Here is a 15,561-nt window from a genome sequence, read left to right on the forward strand (position 1 = left end):
TTCTTAGCACCCCCTGCTGCGTCACAGGTCTGACCACCGCCGTGTTCAATTGTTCCGCAGCCGCTGGTGACTGAGGGCCGGGGTTTTATGGAGCTTATCAGAGGAGGTTGCGGCCAATTACTGCACCAAGGTGGCCAGCTCCTGTTCTGGTGAGGGAGTGCGTTGCCGGAGGTGATCACCGGCATCAGGTCGCACCCCAAACCTGTCTATGCAATTCCATCAACACGCGGATTTCTTTTTTTTCATCCGGTGGAGAATTGCGCGGCACCGGGATTTGAGCCCCGGTCCTCTTGCATGCGAGGCGGATGTTCTACCGCTACGCCACCGCTGCACCTATGTTATGTTCTACGATAATTGCCTGTTTTGGAGGCTTCACATAACTGTCCTAAGCATATTCATGCTACTAATAAAGGCTGTATTTTTACTCTGGGAACTATGTTAACTATGCCGTACTGGCAGAAAATATGGCAGCCCGTAGGACACCCATATTTGGGCTTCCCACACGAGTACCAATTAGGACCGTACGTGGCATAATTGGGCAGCCCACGCGCGGCCCCTTTGCGCAAGAGTTGCAAGTCCCACATGGGGCCCATATAGGCTGCCCGTAATGGCTCAGAGCGAGCCTTCATATTGTTAAGGAAAATATACACAGCGGTAACCGCTAGTTGACTGTCAGAAGCACTCGCCACCAGAACGAACCTAGCTTAGCCTGAGCGTCGTCTTCTTCACAACACCACACCAGCGCGTCGTCGTCATCTCGATACTGTGCTCCGTAACAGTACTCCCCGCGCGGGAGAAGCACCGTCCCGGTGCTGCCTACACAGGTGAACTTGAATGGTATGGTTTCAGACGGGCGACGCCCACGATTTCCGGATGAGTGGTTGTGGAAAGATACTTGGGCTTTAGAGGGGCGATCTCATAGGTCAAATCGCTGACTTGCCGCAGGACGCGGTAAGGACCCAGAAGTTTCTCGCAGATCCCCACACGGCGGGCCGGAAGCCAAAGAAGCACGAGGGAACTAGGAGGGTAGTTAGTGGACATCTCGGTTATGGTCATAACGACGCTTTTGTGAGCACTGAGACGCACTAAGCCGGTCTCGAGCAATGTGGCGGGCGGCATCAGCGCGGGCGATGGCATCCGAAGCGTAACTACAGGAAGAGTCGTCAAGAGGTAGCAAGGTGTCGAAGGGGAGTAAAGGGTCGCTGCCGAAAAGGAGATAAAAGGGAGAGTATCCGGCGGTATCATGGCGTGAGGAGTTATAGGCGAACGTGACTAAAGGTAAGGAGATGTCCCAGTCACGATGGTGATCGGACACATACATAGAAAGCATGTCGGTCAGTGTGCGATTCAGGCGCTCAGTAAGACAGTTCGTTTGAGGATGGTAGGCCGTGGTGAATTGGTGACGAGTAGCGCATGAGCGGAGAAGATCATGAACTACTTTATAAAGGAAACAATGGCCACGATCTGTGAGCAGTTAACGCGGAGCGCCATGAATCAAGATTACGTCATGAAAAAGAAAGTCGGCAACATTGCAGGCGCAGCTGGTGGGGATGGCCCTGGTTACAGCATATCGGGTAGTATAATCAGCCGCCACAGCAATTCATTTGTTTCCAGAAGTTGACGTCGGAAAAGGCCCAAGAAGATCGAGGCCGACACCAGAAAATGGCTCAGTCGGCACTGAGATTGGTTGCAGGGGCCCGCTAGGTTGAAGCGAGGGTGTCTTGCGGCGCTGACATAGCTCACAAGCGGCGATGTAGCGACGGACAGAGCGGTAGAAACCAGGCCAGAAAAACCGGCGTCGCACACGGTCGTACGTGCGTGATACTCCCAAGTGTCCTGCTGTAGGGGCGTCGTGAAGCTGGACGAGGACAGTAGAGCGCAGATGAGCCATCTGGACGCATATTGCGTCTGTATAATGTCTCGTTATGGAGCACAAACATGCTGGCGGAAGAATCAGGGTTGTTGTGCAGCTAGTCTATGATTGGTTGCAGGGCAGGATCACGACGCTGATCGTAGGCGATATTTATAAAGTACGAGATGGACAAAATGTAGTCGTCAGCAGTATGGTCGAACAAATCGAGAGGATCTACGGGATGGCGGGTCAAGCAGTCACCGTCTTGGTGTAAGTGGCCCGACTTGTATACCACAGTAAATTCGTGCTCTTGTATTCGCAAGGCCCGGAGACCTAAACGGCCAGTAGGGTCCTTAAGTGAGGACAGCCAACACAAAGCATGGTGGTCTGTCACTACACAGAAGGACCGCCCAAACAAATAAGGGCGGAATTTGGTCAGCGCCCAAACAAGTGCAAGGCATTCCCGCTCTGTAATTGAATAATTGCGCTCAGAGAACGAAAGCAGGCGGCTGGCCTAAGCAATGACGCGGGAGGACCCATGCTGGTACTGGGCAAGGATAGCACCAATACCATGGCCGCTAGCGTCGGTGCGCAGTTCGGTAGGTGCAGAAGGATCGAAGTGCGCCAGAACAGGTGGTGTAGTGAGGGCGGAAATAAGCGTCGTGAAGGCATAGGCTTGGTCATAACCCCATGTAAAAGGTACGTTTTTTTTTTCAGAAGAGAGGTAAGCGGACGAGCGATGTCTGCGAAGTTCCGAATGAAGCGGCGGAAGTAGGAGCAAAGGCCGAGGAAGCTTCGCACGTCACTTGAGCTACGCGGGGTAGGGAACTCGCGCACGGCTCGAACTTTATCAGGGTCGGGCTGCACACCAATTGCATCAACCAAATGACCCAGGACTTTGATTTGGCGCCGACCGAAGTTACCTGTTTTGCAAGGGTGGAAGAACGGGCTAGTTGGTAAATCATCTTGGAAAGCAAAATAGCGCACTTCAAAACACAGACACAAGAAGGGAACGACAACACAGCGCTGACTTCAACTGGATTTTTATTAGAGAGTGACACAATATATGTGTACGAAAAGTGGGCGCGAAAGAATTGATAACAACTGCTGAGTTTGGACGTGGCGTAAAACACCGAACGCAAAGTTAAAAGGCGCACGATAACAATATAGGTCAAAGCAAGGCAGAACGGCAGGGCTATGAAAAATAAAGAAGAAGCGAAAAAGGGGGAGGCCAATAGGTAAAAACAGTTAAAGATGGCACGATCCGAAGATACGTAAACTAAAATCGAAAAAAAGCCAAAAGGGGCATTAAGAGCTATAAAAGCCAAAGGGGGCATTAAGAGCGATAAAAAACACAAAAGGGGTATTAGGAGCGATAAAAAACACAAAAGGGGCATTAAGAGCGATAAAAGAACCAAGAGGACAATTAAGAACATTACAATATCAAAAGGGCATTAAAAACAGAAAACCTAAAACAACCAAGGCCAGGCCGCTAGAGGCTGGGGAGTGTACCCGGAATCTAAACATTAAAACTACTGTGCGTCTGGTTCAAATATTCTAACTCGCGTTTAGTCAGGGCTATTGAGGGTGTGCTAACACAATTTTGACCTAGCTTTAGAATGTGAGCGGCTTCTATGATTTCGCGTGTGAACTGATGTGCATTTCTCGCAATGACAGTGCAATTATGAAGGGATGGCTCACAGGACTGAGAGGTACATTTTAGGCAGTGAACACCTAGGTTTCTTTTTGTAGTATTGTAAACACTGTTTGAGTGTTCCATAAGTCGTTCGTTCAGGCAACGCCCGGTTTGCCCCACGCAGGCATTGCCACAGCTCAGGGCAATCTTATAGACGACACCAACTTGGCAGGGAACGAAAGGTGCCTGGTGCCTAACAAGGCAGGCTGGCTTTCGCGCAGCCGGGGCATTGACTCTGCGACAAAGCTTGGAAAGCTTGTCAGGCGCCGAGAACACAACACGGACGCCTGCCTTTTGCCCAATCCGTTTGAGCCTGTGGGAAATAGTATGAAGGTAAGGCACCACAAGCAACCTTGTGTTGATGCTCAGGAGCAGCTCTCACTTGACCCCCTTTAAGCTTCTGGAAGAGGGAGCCTGCTACTGAGGTCAGCAAATGCTCAGGGTAGCCAGCATTTATCAGCTGCTCAGTTTTCTCTTGGATGCTCCGGCCCATATAGAGTGTACACAGGATTTCATTAGGGCATTTGTGAAACAAAGGTTCACAATGCCCCTCTTAACAATCTTATGCTCCTGAAATTCTCACTGAATCACCTGCTTCAGCGGTCCATGGCGTATCGCTGAAGCCCTCTTCTCTCTGTCCGGTGGAGTTCGATGGTGGAGCTCTTGGTATCTTCCTGAAGAGTCGTTGGATTTCTTGTAACCTCCAGGAAGGATCGATGGAGGAGCTCACATTACCTCCCGGGATTCGACACCAAAAACTATACAAGAAGGAGGGCAAACACCAGGACGCCTCTCAACTGCGTTTATTCCCGGCTCTCAACTTGATTCTCAAGCGCCAACATGGCGCGCTCAGTCTCCACCGCGCGCGCTTCCTCACGCACCTCGTTTTCCTTCGTTTCGTTCTTATTGGAGATTCCTATGCGAATCTGCAACAGCATTGTCTATAAAACAGATCAACTCGAATCAACCTCTTGGCACACGGTCTGCACATTCTTGTAATCACGGGAAAATGACTGGATAGTGGCATTCGTGGCGGTGATCTCATTCCGCCGTCTTATAAAATGTTTTCATGGGAGCGACCCACGAGGGGTGGTGGCGTTGCCGCTGTGGCCAGGTCAGACGTCGAAGCCTCCATCGTGAGCAACGTCCCTGAAACAGTATGTTCGTGTCTAAAAATATCTTTTCTGCGAAACATGTTCATTTTATAGGCTGTTTACCAACCATCCGACTTAGCATCTGATTTCTTGTTAAAATTACAGGCGCACATGCCTGGTTTTCGAAGGCAGAAAATAATTCTTTTGGGTGATTGTAACCTTCCTGGAAATAATTGGGAAAATTTTCAGTCACGTTCTGAGCCATCCGGAAATGGGAATATCATCTTTGATTTCATGCTTGATCCCGATCTTGTGCAAACTGTCCGAAATGCGACCTGTGTTTCCAGTACATCTTCTTGATGAGGCGTTTGTCCTAAATCACATACTGAGTACAAAGTTTCTATAGACGATGTTTTTCTGACCACAAAATGGTAGTCAGTTCATTTCCGTTATCTGCTAGACATTCCGATAGCCCACCTGTCCTGAATATGGTCAATGATTATGCACACGCTGATGATGTCGGTAATCTATATTTTCTTAAGGCCCAGTTTGAAGAATTCTGCAGTGACAACAGGAGCGTACAATGGGAAAAGTTCAAAAAATTATCCCTTTTTTGTCGCAATAATTCTATTCCGAAACAAGTTAAAAAAAGCAGCAAATCAATCTTGTGCATATGACAAGAGATAGTGTTACCGGGGAACGCGTGACCGATGAAGTGGTATGCTAACAGACGACGACGACCGAGGAACGCGTAGACGACGAAGTGTGCTAGAAGACGACGCAGACAGACTGGATGATGGACGGCCCTTGAAGTCTTTGCGCAGAGTGCCGCCCATGGCAGCGCAAGTTACATTAAATACTTCCCCGTAACATCTCGGTAGAGGTCGCGGGTTAGAGGCGTTCTCACGCTGGATATCCACAGCAGCCGTCACCTCGGAACCGTCACGATGACAACCGACGCAGCTCCATCTACCTCTACCACTCCAACTGTCGTCGTGGCCCACCCCCGTGACCCTAGCCCATTCTGAGGTACAGATGAGGTGGTCGTCGAGGACTGGCTCTCGCCCTATGAGCGTGTCAGCCAGCACAACAGGTGGGACGTCACGCCGATGCTGGGCAATGTAATTTCTACCTCACCGGCATCACACGGGTGAGTAGAAAATGTTCGAAGCACACGAAGCAGATATTTCTCCCTGTAATGTTTGAAAGGAAAAAATCCGTGATCTGTTCGGAAAACTTGTTGGCCGTCAGCTCACCGCAGAAGGCACCTTGCCACTTGCGCCCAGACATCTACCGAGCCTTACATCACCTACATCCAAGATGTTCTGGGCCTGTGCCATAAGATTGATAAAGACATGACCGAAGCTGATAAGGGGGGGCATATATTCAAAGGCATAGACGATGCCTTTAATCTCCTACTCGGTCGGGACTGCTCTACGTTTGACTCCGTTCTACATGTTTGTCGACGCTGCAAGCAGGCCAAACACCGACGCATTGCGCACCGCTTTGACCGGCTCCCGAACACCGCGCCTAGCTCCACGTGCGAGGATCTGCCGACCCTAAGACAGCCTTCCTACCCTGAAAACATGACTTGCATGGTGCGTCGTGAACTGGAAGCACTCGCTCCTGCTGCATCAACGCGCCCTTCTCGGACAGCAACCTGGCGACTATATCTCTTATTCAAGCCGTCGTCCGTCAGGAGGTTGCCAACTTAAGCGTCCCCTGTAGCTGCACCGTGGAACACCAGAGTTCGAGCCCCGTCCCTCTGATGGTCGCTTTAGCTACGGCCCGCAGCACCTACACGCCACGTTATCGATACCGCAATCCTGATGAGTGGTGTACCCCTGACGAGAGGAGGATCTGTTTCACGTGCTCGCGTGTTGGCCACATCTCTCGCCACTGCTGCAGCCGCTGGTTCTCACCATCACTACCGTTCACTTCCGTTTACCGCTCCTCCGACTATGCCCACCCCGTTTCTCGCCTCGTTATGAGCAGCCCCGCACCGAGATCGCTCCACCTCCTCCTGCGTCCAGTCGCTTTCCCTCCCCATCTGCCAGCCGCTTCATATCAAACTAGCTAATACAGCTCTCGGAGGTGGCGCTGAATTGGAACCCCGGCCTGGAAATCCTCTACTGCCCATTGCTTTGCCCTGTAATCTCCTCTCTCTAATTGTGGAAGGTGTCTCTGCCCTCATCGACACTGGCGCCCAAGTCTCAGTCGTGAACTATCTTTTTCCGCCGCCTCACAAAAGTACAGCCTCCCGCCGCTTCGCCCATCATTCCTGTTGCCGATGACAATACTGCTGCCGTCACTGGCTTGCGCACTGCCCGAGTCACCGTTGCCGATCATCACATCCCCGTTGTGTTCACCGTCATCAACCAGTGCCTTCACAATGTGATCCTCGGCCTTGACTTTTCAACGGCCCACTCTTCCCTTATCTACTGCTCCAGCGTCCTTCTTCGTTCGGACCTACCTGGGTACTCAGAACATCCTCAATCTACATTCCGCCAGCGCTCAACCGAGTTCGCTCACCTGCACCCCGACTCTGCTGTTTATCTACCTCTGTCTCATTCCCACCCGTGCCTGATGGTCACTTATTGCTTGCCCTATCACCGAGGTCTTTCTTCCCTCAATGTCTTTCTTTCCTACCTCATCGCTCCCGTTACCCAGAATAGCACCTACCTTCCTATCCCGAACTTCAGTCTTTCGCCCCAAGTTCTCACCGAAGGAATATACCTTGCTACCTTATCCTCTTTCAGAAACTGTCCCATCTCTGCTCTCACGCCTGGCCCATCTTCAAGCCTCCTTTAGCACCCGCATTTTCCCCCATTACCATCACTATTTCCGCGATGATTGCCTTCGACCTCATCCCCGAGCACGTTCAGGACTTGCACAACCTTTTGCTGTCTTTCACCGACATCTTTGAGTTTGCCACTGGTTCTCTATATCAAGCATCAGTAGTGATTCACCGCATTGACACCGGCGAGGCAAGCCCTGTACATCGGAGGCCTTATCGCGTGTCCCTTTCGGAGCGCGAAGTCATCCAACAGGAGGTCGACAAAATGTTGGCCAACAATAGCATCGAACCTTCGAACCGCCCCATGGCATCTCCTGTCCTGCATTCTTGACCAGCGACAACGTCGCCAACACTACGTGATTGCGTGCGCCAGTAGTCTCTTGTCTACAGCAGAGCACAACTATTCTATTACGGAACGAGAGTGCTTGACTCGTTTGGGCCACTGGAATATTGCGACCTTACTTGTTTGGCCGACCATTCATCGTTATTACCGACCACCAAGCATTGTCGACCACCAAGATTGGCATGGTGACCGCGATATCAGCTGTACCTGTTCTGGACGCCACTGACGACAGCGCCCCAAGCGGCAAGCTAACCAGGCGGACCGCCGGGAGACCCCGGCATGGGCGATCGCGCCAAGCAGAGCGATAACAGGCGCCATGACCTGATGTATAAATAAACAGTTTTGTTTGTTATACCGGCTACGTCTACCACATGGCAGCGGCGGCGGGATAACCAACGCAGCGTGACACCCAGAAGGACAGCGAGCCCAACGTAAGCGGCCGCAGCGTCATGCCAGACACTCGCGGCGCGAACGAATAGCTCGCGAGCGGAACTCCGAGAATGACGTTCAACCTGCTCGCCGTGGAACTGCCGACAAAGCTCTATTTCCACAAGCCCGAAGATTGAACACGATGGCACCGCAGGTGGGAACGCTACCGACTCATCTCCGGTCTGACAGGACAGGACGAGACGACGCAAATCAACACATTACTCTACGCCGTGGGCTAAAAAGCGGAGGACGTACTCGCTGCTTTGAAACTGACATACGAACAGATGGTATCATACTCCGCCGTAGTGAGTGATTTTAAAACGCATGTCCTACTTCGAAAGCATGTCATCTATGAGAGAGCGCGGTTTAACTCTCGGAAACAAGAGCAGCATGAAAACGTCGACGCATTTGCGACTGAACTGTTCAAGATGGCCGAAAGATGCGATTAAGGAACTCTCAAAGACGAACTGATTCGGGACAGGCTCGTGGCCGGCTTGCGAGACGTAAGGCTCAGCGAGAGCCTGCAGCTTGACGCAGAACTCGCTCTCGAAAAAGCAATCACAGCTGCCCGCAATTCAGAGAGCGTGAAACTTCAACACAAGGACATTCGATCCATCGAACAGCCAGCTCTCGACACTGGAGAAGTTCGCGGCCAGACAAACGTCAAAACTCGCCGGAACGAAGCGAAGGTGCCTTTCAAGTCGCACCCTCAACGTACACACAAGACGGGAGACGAACGCTGCAAGTGGTGTGGTGGTGTGCGTGACCACACGAAGACACATTGTCCCGCGATAGACAAGGCGTGCAACCAGTGTGGGAAAAAAAGCCACTACGCCCGCGTCTGCATGTCTAAGCCGAAGGACGAGACCTCGAGTATCCGACAACGACCAAAAGATCTCGGAGAGCTATATCTAGGCGAAATCAAAGTGGGAGTGAACACGCCGTGGAGGATTACTGCTAGCGTGAACAACTTGCCTTTTACCTTCAAGGTCGACACCGGCGCGGATGTGACTGCAATCGCACACGACCAGTACGACAGAACCGTCATTGGACCCATCAAGTCAACGCAACAGCTGTTGATAGGCCCAGGCCAGACAGCGATAGCCACTGTTGGCTACATCGATGCAACAGTCACCTGGCGCGCCACTGAAGTCCAAGAAGAAGTCTTCATCATCAAAGGATTGAAAGAACCGCTGCTCAGTCGACCAGCTATAGAATCACTTGGGATTCTACAGCGCCCTCTTCAGCTTGACGAAACCCTCGCGCAATTAACTGATGTCCCCAACTTCTTGGCGTCATACCCAAAGCTAACGTTTGGGCTTGGAGTCATTAAGACTGAGTACCGCATCAAAGTCAAAAAGGATGCTCAGCCATACGCAGACAGTTATCCTAGGCGCGTGCCTCTTCCACTGCTTCCACTTGTGAAGAAAGAACTAGAAAGGATGGAAGACTTGGGAGTTATCCAGAAGATCGAGCGAGCAACCGAGTGGTGTTTTCCAATAGTTGTAGCACGAAAAAAAGAACAATGAGCTGCGCATCTGCGTGGACTATGGTCAACTCAACCAACAAATAATACGCGAACGTGTGCTCATGCCTACGGTAGATGAGTGTCTTGCAAAATTAGCAGATGCAGCAGTTTTCAGCCGTCTAGACGCACGAGCAGGATACTGGCAGGTGCTACTGTCCAAGGACTCTCGCGAATACACAACCTTCATCACACCAGTTGGCAGGTTCCAGTTCCTGAGGCTTCCCTTCGGAATCTCCACAGCGCCAGAGCTCTACCAACGAGAAATGCTCCGTGTGCTCGAAGGACTAGATGGTGTGAGTTGTCTACAAGATGACATCATTCTCTCAGGGAAGACAACTGAGGAACACGACACCAACCTACTGCTGGTGCGGAGGAAGCTGGAAGATGCAGGTGTTACCCTCAACATCGACAAGTGCTCCTTTCTACAAACAGAAGTAACATTCTTAGGACACGTCGCAAACTCAACAGGAGTCAGCGCCGACCCCGAAAAGGTCAGGGCCATAGTTAGTCCAGCTCGACCCACTATGTGATGTGTCAGAAGTCAGCTCTTTGTTGGGCTCTGCAAACCACGTAGCGAAATTTCTTCCAGAGCTAGCAGACTTTACGAAGCCTCTCAGAGACTTGCTCCACCAAGACGCCGACTGGCACTGGGGCCCAGCTCAGCAGCAGAGTTTTGATAAACTCAAGCAAGCTTTATGCATGACGCCGATTCTCACTCACTACGATCCTCAGTCGCCTCACACAGTGTCTGTGGATGCTTCTTCATACGGTCTTGGGGCTGTACTTCTACAGCAGTCGCACGAAAAGCTCCTACCTGTGGCATATGCATCACGATCCCTTACGGATACAGAACAAGGATATGCCCAAATCGAAAAGGAGGCACTGGCAATCACATGGGCTTGCGAACATTTCCGCAAATACTTGCTGGGATCAACCTTTCACGTGGAAACGGACCACAAGCCGTTAATACCGCTGCTGACGACTAAACGACTTGACGAGCTGAGTCCTCGCCTTCAACGTTTCAAGATGCGCCTTTTAGAGTACGACTACACCAGGTCCCACACTCCCGGCAGAAGCTGTGCACAGCTTACCTTCCGTCTCGGAAGCCATCTGGGAAACCAGCAGACAAAGCAAAAAACTCTCGAGAGTGCAGTGCGCGCGTTTGAAGAATTTTCACTTAAACAGCTCCCTGCTTCAAACCAAATGCCGGACAGAATCAGGGCAAGCATCCAGTCAGACGAAACACTTTCCAGGGTGGCTACCTTCTGCACTACATCATGGCCAACTGTGCATGGGCTGTCACCTGACCTGAAAAGGTACGTCGAGGTGGCTAGTGAGATTTCGCTCGTTGATGGTCTGCTATTCAAAGGCGACAGAATAATAATCCCACCAGACATCAGAGTAGAGGTTCTGGAAAATCTCCATGCAGGCCACTTGGGCCCAACGAGGTGCCGAGCGAGGGCAAGAGAATGCATATGGTGGCCAGGCATAGGCAAGCACATTGAAGACTACGTGGAAAAGTGTCCAACTTGCAGAGAGCACAGAAGGCCAGAAACAGAACCCCTGCTTCTAACCCCATCGCCAGCACACCCTTGGGACACAATCGGCATGGATCTCTTCACGCTGGAGGGGAAAGAGTATGTTGTAGTAGTAGACTACTACTCCTGATTTTTCGAGCTAGAACAGCTGCCGAGGACAGCTACAAAAAACATAGCCCTAGTCTTGGAGCCAATTATGTTGGCACGGTACGGTGTTCCACGGACAATACGCACAGACAATGGGCCGCAGTTCACTTCCACAGAGTTCAAAGAACTAGTGCATCACTGGGAAGCCTCACACACAACCTCAAGCCCTTACTACCCGCAGAGCAACGGTATGGCTGAGAGGTCTGTGCAAAAAGCAAAGTAGCTTTTGAGGAAGTATTCCAACATACAGGAAGCGCTGCTTGGCTACAGGGCCACACCCAGCGTGGAAGGGTTTTCACCAGGAGAACTCTTAATGGGTCGTTATCTGAACACCACAGTACCAACCACGTCGAAGCTGCTAGCCCCGAAGTGGGACGACAGCGAATCAGACAAAATAATGAAGCCTACAGAGCTCGAGCAAAACGATCATACGACACCCGGCACAAGGTACGGAGCCGAGAGCGCTTACCACCAGGCACAGCGGTGCGCATCCTCGCTGGAGCTTCATCACACGGCGTAGTAACGCAGCCAACATCAGAACCAAGGTCCTACGTTGTACAAACCGACAAAGGACAAGCAAGACGTACAGCAAGACACCTGCAACCGTTGCAGGACACGAGCACCACAAGAAGTGGACGTGTTTGTAAGCGACCAGAACGCCTGCACCTGTGAGATCAAACCTTTCAAGAAAGAGGGGTGTTGTGGATGGATGGATGGATGGATGGATGGATGGATGGATGGATGGATGGATGGATGGATGGATGGATGGATGGATGGATGGATGGATGGATGGATGGATGGATGGATGGATGGATGGATGGATGGATGGATGGATGGATGGATGGATGGATGGATGGATGGATAAGGCTGAACCCTTTGAATCGGGCGGCGGCGCCACAGGCCGCCTAGCCGCGCCACTGACGACAGCGCCCCAAGCGGCAAGCTAACCAGGCGAACCGCCGGGAGACCCCGGCATGAGCGACCGCGCCAAGCAGAGCGAAAAGGGCGCCATGACCTGATGTATAAATAAGCAGTTTTGCTTGTTATACCGGCTACGTCTACCACAGTACCTAACCGCATCTTCTGCACATTGCAGATTGCCGACCTACAGAGCCCGGATTGTCGGTGGCCGCGGTGATCACAAATGCGCATTCCGTGAATCTACCCTTATCGTAGGTTGTCACCGTCCTGAGCGGAAATCACCAGGCAGGAGCCGCACATCTCTCTGCATCGGAGCTGCTCTGCGCATCTTGTCAGCAAGACAGGTCACGTGCTGGCTTCACCACGTGATCATTTCTGCACAGATATATTCAGCGCATTACTTGGAAGCGGCATTGGCAGTGGTGACAGCGGTAGCTGCTGTATCTAACCGCATCTTCTCACATTGCAGGTTAGAACTTTTTATTTTCACCTGTATACTTTTGTAGGTGTTTGTTTTTCGCTGTCACAGCTGCCGGAAAGAAAGACTGCATAGTTGGTGTGTTGTTCTGAGCATGCTGCTTTGATTTCACTATGACAAAAGAGTTGGTAAAGCTTTTTCAGGATCTCAAGGAAGAGCTTAAAACCGAATTCAAAGCATTTAAAGACGCGATTAACAGGAGCATGAGTACAGCAGAACGCAGTGTTCGTACCGACTTGGAAGAGGTTAAGAAAAGCATGGAATTTATCAGCGAAAGCTTTGATGAGGCAAATCGTCAGGCAGCAACTACAGCCGCCAAAAATACCGCTCTGAAGAAAGAAAATGGGGCACTTCGACAGAGAGTGAGCACGCTTGAACAAGCGCTACAGGAATGTCAAACTAACCTTGTAAAAGCGGAACAGTACTCTCGAAACAAGAATGTGTAAATCAAAGGAGTTCTGCAAGAACCATACGAGAGTCTTCCCGACATCCTGAAAATGATAGGCGAGGCGATAGATGAGCCGATAGCAAGTACTGACATTGATATGTGTCACAGAGTACCCACTAAAGACAAGAAACAGACGAACCTAATCGTACAGTTTCTTAAACGAGATACGCGTGATCAGGTGTTGTAAAAAACTGCGAAAGAACTTGCCTTCATCATCTGAGGACGAGAAACAAGACGCGTTAAAAGGGTCACCAATCTACATAAATGAGCACCTTTGTCCGTTCATGAAAAACCACTGCACGAAAGCGAGAGTATGAGTGGAAATATGTATGGATAAAGAATGGATCTATTTTCGCGCGACGCACTGACACGTCTTCCGCTGTGCTAATCCAGCGTGAGAGTGACATTGATAAGATTAGCACTGACATCTGAATGAGGCCTTTCACCCTGCCCATAAATACGTCAGAATGCTGGTGAATCATGGCTAACGACAGTATTGCCCCAGAAGAACTTGTAAATATTGTAAAACACATGAAGGCAAGTAAATGGCTAAAATGTTTCCACCTAAGCGCGAGGTCTCTGCGACCAAAGAGGGCAGAGGTAATGCTATTTCTGAATTCTTGTGGCGTAAATTTTTAAGTAATTATGTTCACCGAGACACAGACGACTCAGAGCATGTCGTGCTTCCAGGACACACTTATTTCTACTTGAATCGGGTGGATGGTCGAGGTAGTGGTGTTTCACTGCAAATACATTTGTCGAGATTCCAGCTACCAACTGAATTTACTAAGACTTCTTGTGACTATGAAATCTTATGCATTAGAAACGGAAACATGTTCGGCGTTGTGTATCGGCCTCCGAATGGTAGCGTTCTAGTGTTTCTTGATTTTCTTGGAAATTTGATTTCGCATGCAAACGACAATCAGTATGCATTGACACTTGGTGGCGATTTCAATATTGATGTCCTGAAGGATTACGGCCCGACTACTACTTTTACAATGTTCTGGTTTTCGTAATGAAATAATGTCCCCAACGAGAATTACGAATTCATTGACATCGTTGATAGACATGTTTGTCACAAATTCTCAAGTCAACCAAGTAATTTCCAAAGTCCTAGGCTGTGACCTGAATGATCATATGCCCATTGTTTTGATGGTGGAAAGAATGCAACCATCAGAGAAACGAGAAACTGCAGAAATAAATTATCAGGATATATCTTCACTTTCATTGCAAGATTTCAGAGAGAAAATAATGCGCGTTGATTGGAGCGAAGTATTGATTACAGATTTTAATGCTTCCTATGATAAATTTCTAGAGCTTTTCAAGCAGTGCTATTATTCTTCCTTTCCAGTGAAAACATTTCGTAAGAGCAAGAAATATAGGACACCTTGGGTTTCTCGTAACCTACTTAAAATGATTAAAGTTAAATATAAAATGTTTCAGGCTTTCCTTATGTTTCGGGATCACAATAAGTGGATAAAATTCAAGTCATTTAGATATAAGTTAAACAAGGCAATCAGAATTTCAATGGGAGAATACTACAGACGTATTTTTGATAATGACTGCTTACATAAAAGCGAGGTTATTTGGAAGAAAATAAATTCAGTATTAAACCGGAAGCCTATATCAAACTTCATCGATACCCTTGTCGATTAAAGGGTGAAGAACTTGCGAACTGCTTTAATGACTTCTTTGCACACATAGGTAACTCAATGAACATCTCTACAGCTGCTACGTGTATCCCGAGATCTCCGCATTCTCTCACTCTTTTTTTTTTCAACCTACTTCTACTGCAGAAGTAATAAGAATGTTTCAAGGTCTCAAAAACACAAATAGTCGTGATGCTGATCACCTCCAAATTAAGCCCTTTAAGTACGTGCTAGATGTGATTGCGCCTGTCATTTCGCATATTTTCAACATAGCGATTTCTACTGGCATTTTTCCAAACAACGTGAAGGTAGCAAAGGTTACGGCAATCCATAAAGGTGGGGATAAGAACGTTTTTTCCAACTATCGGACTGTCTCGATTTTACGTGTTTTACGTGACTTCAGCAAAGCCTTTGACCAGGTAAATCGTGGTTTATTGCTAGATAAAATGGAACGCTATGGATTCGGAGGTGTAGCACAGGAATAATTCGCTCATATCTTAATGGTCGATCACAATATACTGCAATAGGCAAACACAAATCGCGCTTGAGAAATATGGTGTCAAGGGTGCCACAGGAAAGTATTTCGGGACCTATTCTTTTCCTATTTTACATAAACGACATAGTGGAAATAACTAAAAATT

At 49.5% G+C, this 15,561-nt stretch overlaps 1 pseudogene; it reads left to right on the forward strand.

Annotated features, from left to right (window-relative positions):
- Positions 1-12,808: 12,808 nt before the first annotated feature.
- On the forward strand, positions 12,809-13,982 carry LOC146187501 (uncharacterized; annotated as a pseudogene).
- The last annotated feature ends 1,579 nt before the right edge of the window (positions 13,983-15,561 follow it).

This window comes from Amblyomma maculatum, chromosome 6 (genome assembly GCF_055883805.1).
Source record: "Amblyomma maculatum isolate TAMU_Amacu chromosome 6, ASM5588380v1, whole genome shotgun sequence".
Classification (NCBI taxonomy): domain Eukaryota; kingdom Metazoa; phylum Arthropoda; class Arachnida; order Ixodida; family Ixodidae; genus Amblyomma; species Amblyomma maculatum.